This window comes from Dermacentor silvarum, chromosome 8, assembly GCF_013339745.2.
Source record: "Dermacentor silvarum isolate Dsil-2018 chromosome 8, BIME_Dsil_1.4, whole genome shotgun sequence".
NCBI classification, from domain to species: domain Eukaryota; kingdom Metazoa; phylum Arthropoda; class Arachnida; order Ixodida; family Ixodidae; genus Dermacentor; species Dermacentor silvarum.
This window is the reverse complement of record NC_051161.1, coordinates 141,921,693-141,932,935: the sequence shown is the minus strand read 5'-3', so window position 1 is coordinate 141,932,935 and position 11,243 is coordinate 141,921,693. Positions and strand designations below refer to the sequence as shown.

Genomic DNA, 11,243 nt, shown 5'->3' with positions numbered 1-11,243 from the left:
TGTTGCGGCCAATAGGAAGATCGATGATTTAGTATCACTAAACATTGAAAAAGTGAGTAAGCGTTGAACGACGAGCCAATAAAGGTAATTCAATATCGACGTGCTATCGTGATTTGATATCCTCATTATTTTATGGTATGTATAACTAAACCTTTAGTGCTAGGTCATAATTTTAGTATGACAATTTTATTTGCGAATTATTAAGGAATTCCTGGAATACTGCCAAACCATATTCCTTGGTAATGATCTTCTTCATATAAAACACGTGTTGCTGAAAGCACCATTTTATTGGCATATATTTAGAAGGGGCAGCGCCTTATGTCTGTAATCGCAGTGGCCGATCAGTATAACGTTTAGACCTTTCGTGGCCACAAAAAATGTCATCAGTTCCTCTCGCAAGAAAGCCTGGTGTTGTAGGTTGGCCGACCGTTTATATCAGCCGATCTTCGTTTGCAAATGCATCCATTACCGCAAGGCGATCCTACTCGTGTTCCCTGTGGGCACTGATGGAGAAAAGCTGATATTAACCATAACAGAAATGCACGTAAAAATTGGGAAAAACATTTTCAGCAAATGGCGAAGTCCATGCAAAAGGTAATGGTTCTTCCAAGGCTTACAGATTACAATGGTTTATTCTAATTTTCGCAAACAATTTCCACCACGAAGGCAAGCCTTACGATATTTCATGTCGTTTTGAAGTTTGATATACGCCCGAACATTATCCGTATTTTGTACCGTACAAAGTGTACCTCACTTGGTGTGCACGCTAAAAGCAAGATATAGTCAATATAATGAGGAGCCTGTCACTATGGCTTCCTTCACAAACTACTATGCAATCTGGGGACGTTAAAGCCCATATTAAAAAAATTATTTTAACGAAGCACTCCACAGGTTTATTGTTTCTTTGTGTGGGTTATTCAACGTCTTCGAAGTGGGCCAAAAGGAATGTTTTCTTCTTTTTTTGCAATTTTTAACTGTACTAGCTGTAGGCAATAGCTAAATTTGGCGCAGCATAGCCTGAGTCGCTTTTGCGCCAGTAAACCCCATTTAACAAACAAACAAGCTTCCAAAATTTTTTCATGCCACTGCAATGGTGCCGCGGAGGCCCGTCCGTTGCCCTATCCCTTCCTGCTCGATTCACGCATCGACTCTCCGCGAGGGGCGCTCGTAACTCATACCCGGCTGCATCGCATACCAGAAATACAGCTACGCCTCGGAGCGCATCATCGGCGAGGTAGACAATGGTGATAGCTTACTCGGTGAATATAAAGGAGCGCAACCTGTGACACGGAGGAAGAAAGAAAACGGCACGAGTGTCGACTGTCAACAAGATTTATTTGATTATGAAAGTGTATATATATGTGTGTCTTTACTCATGCGCAAAGGGACCCACTGAAATCGACGCGTGCTTAAATACGAGAAACTAGAAAGTGCATTTCACTCCCGATTAGAACCACCGATGTGGGAAAGTGCCTCGAGCGGCCAGTCAGGCGGCAATTTTGCGTGTATTCGCAGGCTTCTTTCACGCTGTATAAAACATTATTGTATGAAACTCTGCGCGAGCCTACACTTCGTTCTTTATTCTATGGCTACACCGCCTACACCGCTTGCGCTGTGACTACCGAAGCGCTCCTTGTCGGCGCTCGTTGGTGTCACGATGCATCACTTCGCTTCACCGCTCCTAGATTGCGTCGCCGGAGCAGATCACATCCGTTACATCCGTTGCCGGAAATCAGTCATGAAACCCGGCATAAAACACTTTCGTGGTAAAAAAGTCCCAGGTTTTGCGTATCAAAAGCACATTCTCATTATAAGGCAATTCGTTGTGAGGGACTCCAGATTAGGTTACATCGCCTGGCATCCGTTGACGTGCACTTAAATCTAAGTACAAGAGCGGTTTTAGATTTAACTCTCATCTAAATGCGGTCACTTTTAGATGCGCTCCATAAAGGTGCTTTGTTCTGTGTGTATATGCATGTGTGTGTGTCACGGACACGGCAGAGAAGCAGTAGAAGTCACACCTACTTGGCCAGTGCAAGCGCCTTCTTGAATGGTATCCTGCGGGAGTCCTCCACTGGATGAAAATTGCAGAGAATTCCATTACATGCAATAAATACAACCAGTAGTTCATTGCGGGATTGTTATTCCTGTAAAATTACTAAAAGCGCCACTTTGAAAGAAAGGGAGTTCTTTCAGATTGTTAACAATTAAAAGCTGACAGTACCTAAGGGGTGATAGTTTTTTTTTTTCTCGCAATTTTGAAAAAAAAAATCACCTGTAGCAGATCGCGATAATTCATGTCCTTGAACTGGCGCGTATTACAATTTATGAATTTTCTTGGCTAGTTTGTGAGAGGTGCTCACTGGAAATAAATCTCCCGGATAGTACCAGTTTTGAAATATTCAATCTCAAAGTGTGGGACGAAATACATGGGCTTCCCAGTTGCGTTTGGGCTTCACTGCATAAAAGAACCTTTTGTAAAAAAAAAAAAAAAAAGTAAGCACAACAACCGTAGATTTTTATTGCGAGTTTGATGGCTCATATCTCCAACGTGGTGTCATCCTGGAAATTAATTCCAAGTGAATACGCCTTTCAAGCCACCGGCTACAATTCGTAAATTGCAATATGGGGCGTAAATAATTCGTTAAGAATTTTATTTTTGAGCCTTTTAATTAGCTGAATATGTGTTTCGATATCTCATGCACGTAATGTCCGCCTCTCTATATAATCCATCTCAAGGACTAGAATATTGTTATCGGGAACAGGTGATTTTTAAATAATTCCAGGGAACCTAAAAAAATTATCACCCCATATAGCTCAAAAGCAACAAGCGCTGGTAAATCTATGTAGGGACCCATGGCTAATCCTTTATTGCCTGGAAAAAATTAACTAATTCTTGGGGGCTGCACCAAGTATGTGTAGTTAAACAGTGGCCATACAGGTACTTGTTTTGCTGTTATGGAAATAAATATAAATGTTCTGATCACAGGAACATACAGGGTGTCCCAACTATCGGGCACGAAGATTTAAATATACGCAAATGCGACGCAGCTGTACAGAACCAAGGTAATGTTTTCCGCCGTCGCTTATTGATACTCAGATTACTTTTTCTGCGTACCGCCTAATTACACAATTAGTCTTAGTTATTTATTTAACTTCCCAATTATTATAATTAGATGAAAAGTGTCAATGAGAAAATTGTAGAGCAACAAGAAAAGCCTGGATAGCTTGTACTAGTGGGGCAAGGCTGGAATGAACAGCGCAGCTTGTGATCACCAAGCTTCTTCCACCTAGCTTCTTACAGCTAGCTTCGTCTGACTAGATTGTTCTAGTGGCTTGACGTGCCCCCTACAGTGACTACTGTGAAGTGTGGGGGACCGACAGGAACAGAATAAATTTCATCAGCAGCAACCTCGGCACGGTATTCCGGATTGGGTCGTCGTCATCGATCGCATTCTCGCCTTGCAGCACGGCGCGCTTCCTGGTAAGCCGCTTCTTCTTCCGGTGTCCGGATCTTCTTTTGTCGTCCCATGTCAAGGCAACATGTGCACGTCACAGAGTAGACGAGAGTTCTGCCGCCGTCGCGGTGGCTCCGAGCTTTATTTCCCCGGTGGCGTAACGGCCAAGCTGCGCCTCCACACTTGCCGGGCCATGGTTGGTCGAAACCTGCCAAGCCGCCGTCCGAGGTGCCGGCTGCAGTCACAGACACCGCGCGCGTTCGGCGCGAACGCGGGGAAACGCGGACGCCGTCGGCAGCAGCTCTGCGCGTTGCCTCGTGGGTGCTGCTACAATTTCTTTCTCTCTCTCTCTTGCTCTTATTGCTCTTGCTCTTGCTCTCTTGCTCTCATCGACTATGTGCACGGCACATAGACGATGAGAGTTCTGCCGCCGTCGCGGCGGTTCCCAGCTTTATCTCCCCGGTGACGTCACGGCCGAGCTGCACCTCAACACTTGCCGGGGCGTGGCTGGCAGGAGAGAAGGCGAAGCAGAGGGCGCTCTGCGAGGTGGTTGCTAGGCAACGCGCGGTGACGTCATCGCCAGGCGCAGTGTTTTCTTCGCCCTATACGGCCTAACCAAAAGGTAAACAGCTCTGCTGTTAAAATTCTCGATGCAGCTTTCTGTCGCTCAATACGTGCTACATAAAAGTGCTTTTCCGAGCGTGAAAGAAGCCCGCGAACTCACTTAATGTGCCTCGAACGGACAATCGCACGCCTATTTTGAGTGTATTCGCGGTCTTCGTTCACGCTCCGAAAAACACTTTCATGTAGCACGTATTGAGCAACAGAAAGCTGCATCGGGAGTTTTTCTTGTTGCTCTACAATTTTCTCATTGACACTTTTTATCTAATTACAATAATTGGGGAGTTGAATAATTAAGACTAATTATGTAATTAGGAGGTATGCAAAACAATATTCTGAGTATCACTAAGCGATGGCAAATAAAATTACCTTGGTTCCGTACAGCTGCGTGGCATTTGCATATATTTCAATTTGGGTGCATGATAGTTAGGACGCCTTGTTTATAAACACGGACTTACGTCATCGACAATAAGTACCTATCTGTACCTGCATAAAGTAAGTTTTACCACCGAGCATTCCTTTCACCTTGTGTTGTGCGCGGACGAAACTGCAAAGTTCGCCATGTGCAACCTTAAAAACATCGTTTTCCCACTACCTGTACATCCCGTCGCTTGCGGGTTTGGCTGCATAAGCCTCACAGCTTGGTCTTGAACGAGCAGACAGGGAACCGAGGGGCCCGATTTTTATTAATGATAAGAAGCCAACAAACATTAACACCAAGGACAACATTTCCCCTATGTTGTCCTTTGTGGTAATGTTTGTTGGCTTCTTATGATGTGATTAATAAAAATGGGGCCCCTGGGTTACCTTTCTTCTTGTTCAATACATTGCGAGGGTCTCGAATCCGGCAACATTGATGCCTACAGGGAGCATATGTGGGTTTATTGACCAGTTACCATCACCCAAAAAAATCAAGTGCTCGTGACGCCTGCGGCAAAAAGGATGTTCCACATCCGCCCCAAGGGTTTGTGAGTGGTGGCGCTGGCTAACACGCCCAGGGCTAGTTCTAGTTGTAAAACATAAATACCCCAGAAAGTGGATGGGAAAACTGCTCCATGGTAGCTCAATGGTGAGAGCATCGCACGCGTAATGCGAAGACGTGGGTTCGTTCCCCACCTGCGAACAGTTGTTTTTTCATCCATTTTCATTTCCCTTATTTATCATTTCTTTAATTCAATTAGTAAAGTACAAGTAATTTCTCCTATGTTGTCCTTGGTGTTAATGTTTGTTGGCTGCTTATGACTGCTTGGTTTTGTGTCTCTTGAGAATATGCTTTATCTTTTAGGCTATTGCCTCCGATATGGTGACTACATAGTATTTTTTCTGCAATGCAAGTATATATGCTTCAATATTGTGCTCTTGAACCACACGAAGCCCACTTTCATTGGTGTTTCCTTAACACATGCCTGTGTGAACAGCTTGTGCACATCATAAATCATGTCCAGTTCAGTGTTTCTGAGCAGTATTTTCGCACTTATGACATTGAGGAACCTCCTATTCGGTTCTATATATGACTTTGTAAAGTTGGGCCCTTCGTCATGAACTTAATAATATTTCTCTATGACGTTTGTTTTCCTAGACTAAGAATACTTCAAGTCTGCTATGAAAGTATTTCAAGGTGGCAGCAGTAAGATGGTCAGGGGAGCGCAGATAGAAGGAGAGTCACCAAGGTAGTGGCTGGAAAGTGGTTCACAGCGGAGAAGCAAGACACGGAGAGGTGAGACGCACTGTAATAAGCCAACTTTCGCATTGAAGTCTCACAGAGGAAGTTACATTAAGACTCGGGAATGACAGGTGCAAGCGAGCAAAGAGATGTTCCGTGATTGATTGCGGCATAACCCACGTTGTATTAAAAAAATCTCCATTGAAGCTTGCGTTTTTATTTTTTTAGAATCCTCTAAACCAAATGGCGATGAGATATAATCATTCCAGAAAAAAAACGTTCAAGGTACGAACTGAGTTTGTGCAGTTTGTATATGAACGACAATTCAGCAAACGTCAAAATTAGAAACAACGTTTTGAGCCAGAAGAAATGGTTAGTGGGACCTAGTCCAACCAAGTGGTGGTGCTAATACGAGTAAGAGTCCCCGCACATAAGGCAATAGTGCGTGTGAATCGTTACGAAACCGACACGATGGTATAAAAAAAAGTAACCCATCTATGCTACCATCGGCATAGGTGTGTTAAAGTTTCTGGCGCTGTCAAAGTTACAATTTTGAATTCCAGCTATCGACGAAAATTATGCCTACTAAGAAAACATTTCTGAAATAAAAGAAGGAGGAAAGAAAAAAAACTACACAAAACAGCCAACATTTCTCTTACTAAATTCTGGCTTCTAGCGTTAAGCATTCAGTGGGCCCGCATGTGCGCATTCTAAGCGAAGGTCGAATTTTCGAGCTTCAGATTATTTTTCAAGTTAAGCACGTAAACCTTGTACATAAGGTACCAAGTACCACTAAAGCCACATCTGCGGATTTCACACAGTTCTGGATAGTTTGTTGCATCTGCAGACGGCAAATCCGCCTCTCACTGAACATGCATTTCAAGAAATAATTAATAGCCTCACCGAACGTTACAACAATAAAGATGGCAAAACCGTATTACTTACTCTGAGACCACAAATATCAGTGCGAGAAAGAGGAGGCACAGAAGCTCGTTCTTCATCTCGCACCCTCGCAAATGCGGTGAAAAGTCAAAGCGACTGAGGTTAAAAGCAAAAGGTAGCTTCGCTGGAGGGAACGGCTGTGCATTTATACGAAATCGTAGCTTGGTAGTAAAACAAAATTTTTTGTCGTGGCGTCATTGACATTCGTTAAAAAAATAACTGATGGGGACACGACAAAGCTACTTGTGATTCTGTGAAGGTTATGACGCGTTTTCATGTTTTCGCATGCTTGCGTGAGTTGTTATACCCTAGGAACTCTGAGGTCTTGACGTCAAGTTTCTTGGTGACGCTATGGCACCGTGACAACACGAGCATTTCATTTCAAGGGTTGCAATCTGATTATATATACGCGGAACAGCGCTATTATTTCTCCTTGACCTATGCCACAGCGCAAATTCCCTACTGCGGCATATAAGATTGGAATATTCGAACGTCCGTCTCCTGGTACGGCGTGAGCGCTTCCCAAATCGATGGATCGACATCTGCAACCTATGTGGTGTCTGTATGAATATTAACCGTATGTAAATGCCGTTACATTCGCCATTTGATGCTTCATAAAGTGAACGATTTAATAGAAAGCTCGCAGTCGTCAAGAAATATTTGGCCTCTGATATTTGAGTTTCGAAAATAAGAAAACAAATAAAATAAGTGTCTAAATCTCGTCTGGTGTACACCCGAACAATGAAGTTTATCCTCTTAAAAGTGCGGCGGATCAATAAAGAGATAGCTTTTCCGTCAGAGCAACCCTCGACGCTTCGCGCTACCTTCGGAGTACAGTGGATAGACTACGTACAGAGCTGCTCCTCACGTCTGCATGCTTTCCCATCACCAGCTGTGCTAGAAAAAAACACGGCGCAAAGAAGAAAGACGATCTGGGGCCCATAGCGCGTTTCGAGGGCAGTCAGTGCTAGAGTGGCGGAGGTCTCGCTATTCTAACGACACCGACGTTCGTACTAAATTTCTTATAAAATGCTATATATTTCTCCGGAGGCGGCTACCTGACCTACGACACAACGCAAATTCCCTACTGCGGCATGCGAAATTGGAATGTTTGCACGTCCGTTACCCGGTACTAAAGGAGCGCTTTCCAAATCGATGGCTGAGCAATTAAATATAATTTCTCGGTAAGATGACTATAATTAAACAGTAATTTTCAATGCGGGAAGCGTGAAGTATGCCGCCAGATCCAAAAAGACCACATGATAAATGTGTTTTATGCAGAGACCCTTCCGGCATGGTGGTCAGGAGAACTGACCACCTCGTAGGAACTTTACGACTAGTAGTATTTTTTTAATGTCTGTACTATGCTTTCCTTAATAGTTTCTCCTTATTCTTGCATTAAACTGGACAATTTAACACAAAGGCAATTTTTGTGCTTGAAAGAGTTAAACATGGAGCAAGAAAGGATAATACATATTTAACCAGCCTACTTGGGACATTAAATGTGTCTAAGCTAGAGCTATCGTGTAAAGCATTGGTGGTAGAGTCTACCTCATTCTCATCTTTTGGCTAAAAGATAATGACTGTGGCGTTCAGTCATCTAGCAAACAGGAAAACTTTGGATTATAACTGCTTCTATCAACCTGGGAAAAGAATTCATTGAAGGCAGTGGCTAAGTTTGAGCCACATAGTTTTTGCCCGCCTATGGTTTTAAGCATGTCAGTCCCTCGGTTTTGGTATCTCTGATTAATAGCAGATTTAAGTATTTCTATTGATATTTTGGGTTGCGTAAGATTTTGGTTGTTTTAGATTTCCGCAAGGTATTTTACACAGTTCCCAAACGTAAACTTGTTGATATAATGTAAAGTATTGGCGTCCCCACTTGCCTTGTTAATTGCATTGACGCTTATTTAAAACACAGGAGACCGTACGTAGAGGTTAATGGTTGCGAATATGAAGCATTTCCAGTTGCGTCAGGTTGACCCCAAAGAAGCGTCTTAGGTCCGCTGCTCTTTCAAATTTACATTAATATTTTTGTGATCCGCTATTTCCGAAACTGTCTCTGTCAGGCATTTTGCAGATGACACCATTCTTTTTAGGAGCACAAACGAACAAAATGATCCTTACATCTTACAAAATTCGCTATTAGCCGTTCGTCAATAGTGCGTTAAATGGCATATGCAACTTAACCAAGATAAAACTGTCATCTTGCAAATATCGCGTAAAAAATAGGTTTCTCCATTTTCTTACCGCCTACTAGATCATTCCATTATGGAGGTCACACATCATCAATACCTAGGGATTACATTAAGAAAACATTTAACATGGACTGCCCATGTTTCAGACATTTGTTCCTCATCCTTTTCCAAGCTGTCCTTTCTCAGGCGGAAACTTAGAGGTGCTCCAAGTAAACAAACTTTTTGCGTACATACCATTTATTAGATGAGAATTAGAGTAGGCGTTGGTCTTATGGGACCCGTTCATAAAGAAAGACATGTAGCAGCTTGAGATGGTACAGCGATTACGTTCAATACAGAAGCTCAGATTCTTCTACTACACTCATGAAAACCAATCACATCTGAATACTTCAAGTACGCAGGAAAATGTCCAGTTTGTTGTTCATGCATAACATTTTAACACAAACTAAACATACTGCATCCCACAATACTTATCGAGCTCATGTCTAGAAGACCTCGCCACACAGGAGTCATTTGCTCGAATCAACTTTTGCAAGAACTGAAACTTTCAAATACAGTTTTTTCCTGCGGACCATTTCTGACGGGAACTGCGTTCCGGAGGGCCATTTTCTGCTACTATAGTCTTGTAAATGCTCTAGAAAGGCATTTGTTTGACTGAGTGAGTGGTGTATAAATGAGTATATATTTCGTTTTATTTACGGCATTCTCCTGAAGTGCCATTTCTTGTACGACATGGTATTTCCATCCTTTATAAAGCCCATCCTGCATGGGCCAAAACTGTTGCCTGCAGTATTTTGAAATAAGTGAAATAAATCATAAGGTGGTGTGAAAGGTCAAAGCTACCGAGATTAGAAGCAACAGGTAGCTTTGCTGGAAAATACGGCTATGCATTTATACGAAATCGTAGCATGGTAATAAAACAAAATTTCTTGTCGTAGTGTCGCTGATATTTGGCTACTTCTCCAGATGCTAATATCAGGAACACACAGACGGCGGCTACATTTAAAAACGCCTATCTGGCTATAGTGATTCTGTGAAGCTTCTATAACGTGTTTACCTGTTTTCGCATGCGCGCACGATGTATTATACTCCAGCAACACTCAGGTCTTGACGTCAAATTTCTTGGTGACGATATGGCGCTGTGACAACACGGAGTTGACATTTCAAGGGTTGCAAGCTGATTATATATACGCCGAACAGCGCAATTATTTCTCCGAAGGCTGTTGCCTGACCTATGTCACAGCGCAAATAGCCTGCTGCGGCATACAAAATTCGAATGTTTGAACGTCTGCAGTCTGGTACTGCATGAGCGCTTTAAAAATCGATGGCTCGACATCTGGAAGCTGTATAGTCTCTTTATGAAAACTAACCGTATGTAAATGCCGTCTCAGTCGCCGTTTGGCGCTTCAGAAACTGAACTATAGCATAGGAAGCTCGAAGTCATCAAGAAACGTTGGGCCTCTGAGATTTGAGTTTCTAAAAAAAGAAAATAAGTGTCTAAATCTGCGTCTGAAGTACGCGCGAAGCATGCAGTTTCTCCTCTTAATTATGCGGCTGACCAATAAACAGATAGCGTTTCCATAACAGCAAACCGCGGAGCTTCGGACTACCTTCAGAGTGCAGTGGTTAGAATACGTAGAGAGCTGCTCATGAAGCACGCATACTTTCCCATCACCAGCTGTGCTAGGAAAAACACTGCGCTAACCAGCCGGACGATCTACGGCCCATAGCTCGTTTCGACGGCAATCAGTACTAGAGTTGCTATTCTCTCATGCTATTCATCGAAAGGTGCGTTCGTAATAAATTTGCTACATAATTTGCACGGGAATTGCCCTTCGCCACACGGAAATTGATGATGATGATGACCTTATCGTCTTTGGCGCATACCCACTCACGGGGATCGGCCAAGAGTAGGGCAGAGTTTATATAAATTTATAAAGGATTGTGGCATAGCGTCCATCCCCTCCTGAATGGCTTTGAGACAACGGTTAGAGGGACTGTCTACCATTCGCAACGTGCCTTTGAATTGTTATAGGAATGTGAATACTGTGTATAATAATCACTGAAATTGCATGCTTGTATCCTACGAACAAGGAATTATATTTCTAGGTGGGCTCTGCAAGCGGTGCACGAATGACATGTGGCGTCGCTCGGCGGTGAAACAGTGGAAGCAAATCTCTGTAACCAAACGTAACCAAAACGCAGCGCAAGAAGAATAATTCTGCTTGAACGAAATATTTTGTTCCCTGAAATTGTATTTATGCATTTCTGCTAACTTTGCTTTGCCTGAGACAGTAATCTCCTGATTTTCAGCTAGCGATGATGATGGTGATGATGACGTACAATAGCTGTGCCCTTCAT

General features: G+C 43.0%; 1 long non-coding RNA gene across 1 annotated transcript; it reads right to left on the bottom strand.

The window, feature by feature from the left end:
• Nucleotides 1-268: 268 nt before the first annotated feature.
• LOC125947788 (uncharacterized) lies at nucleotides 269-6,844 on the bottom strand. The gene is made up of 3 exons (XR_007468482.1): nucleotides 6,688-6,844; nucleotides 2,026-2,074; nucleotides 269-503 (listed from the first exon to the last, which is right to left on the bottom strand). It is a non-coding gene; the product is annotated as an uncharacterized LOC125947788 (long non-coding RNA).
• Between the last annotated feature and the right edge of the window lie 4,399 nt (nucleotides 6,845-11,243).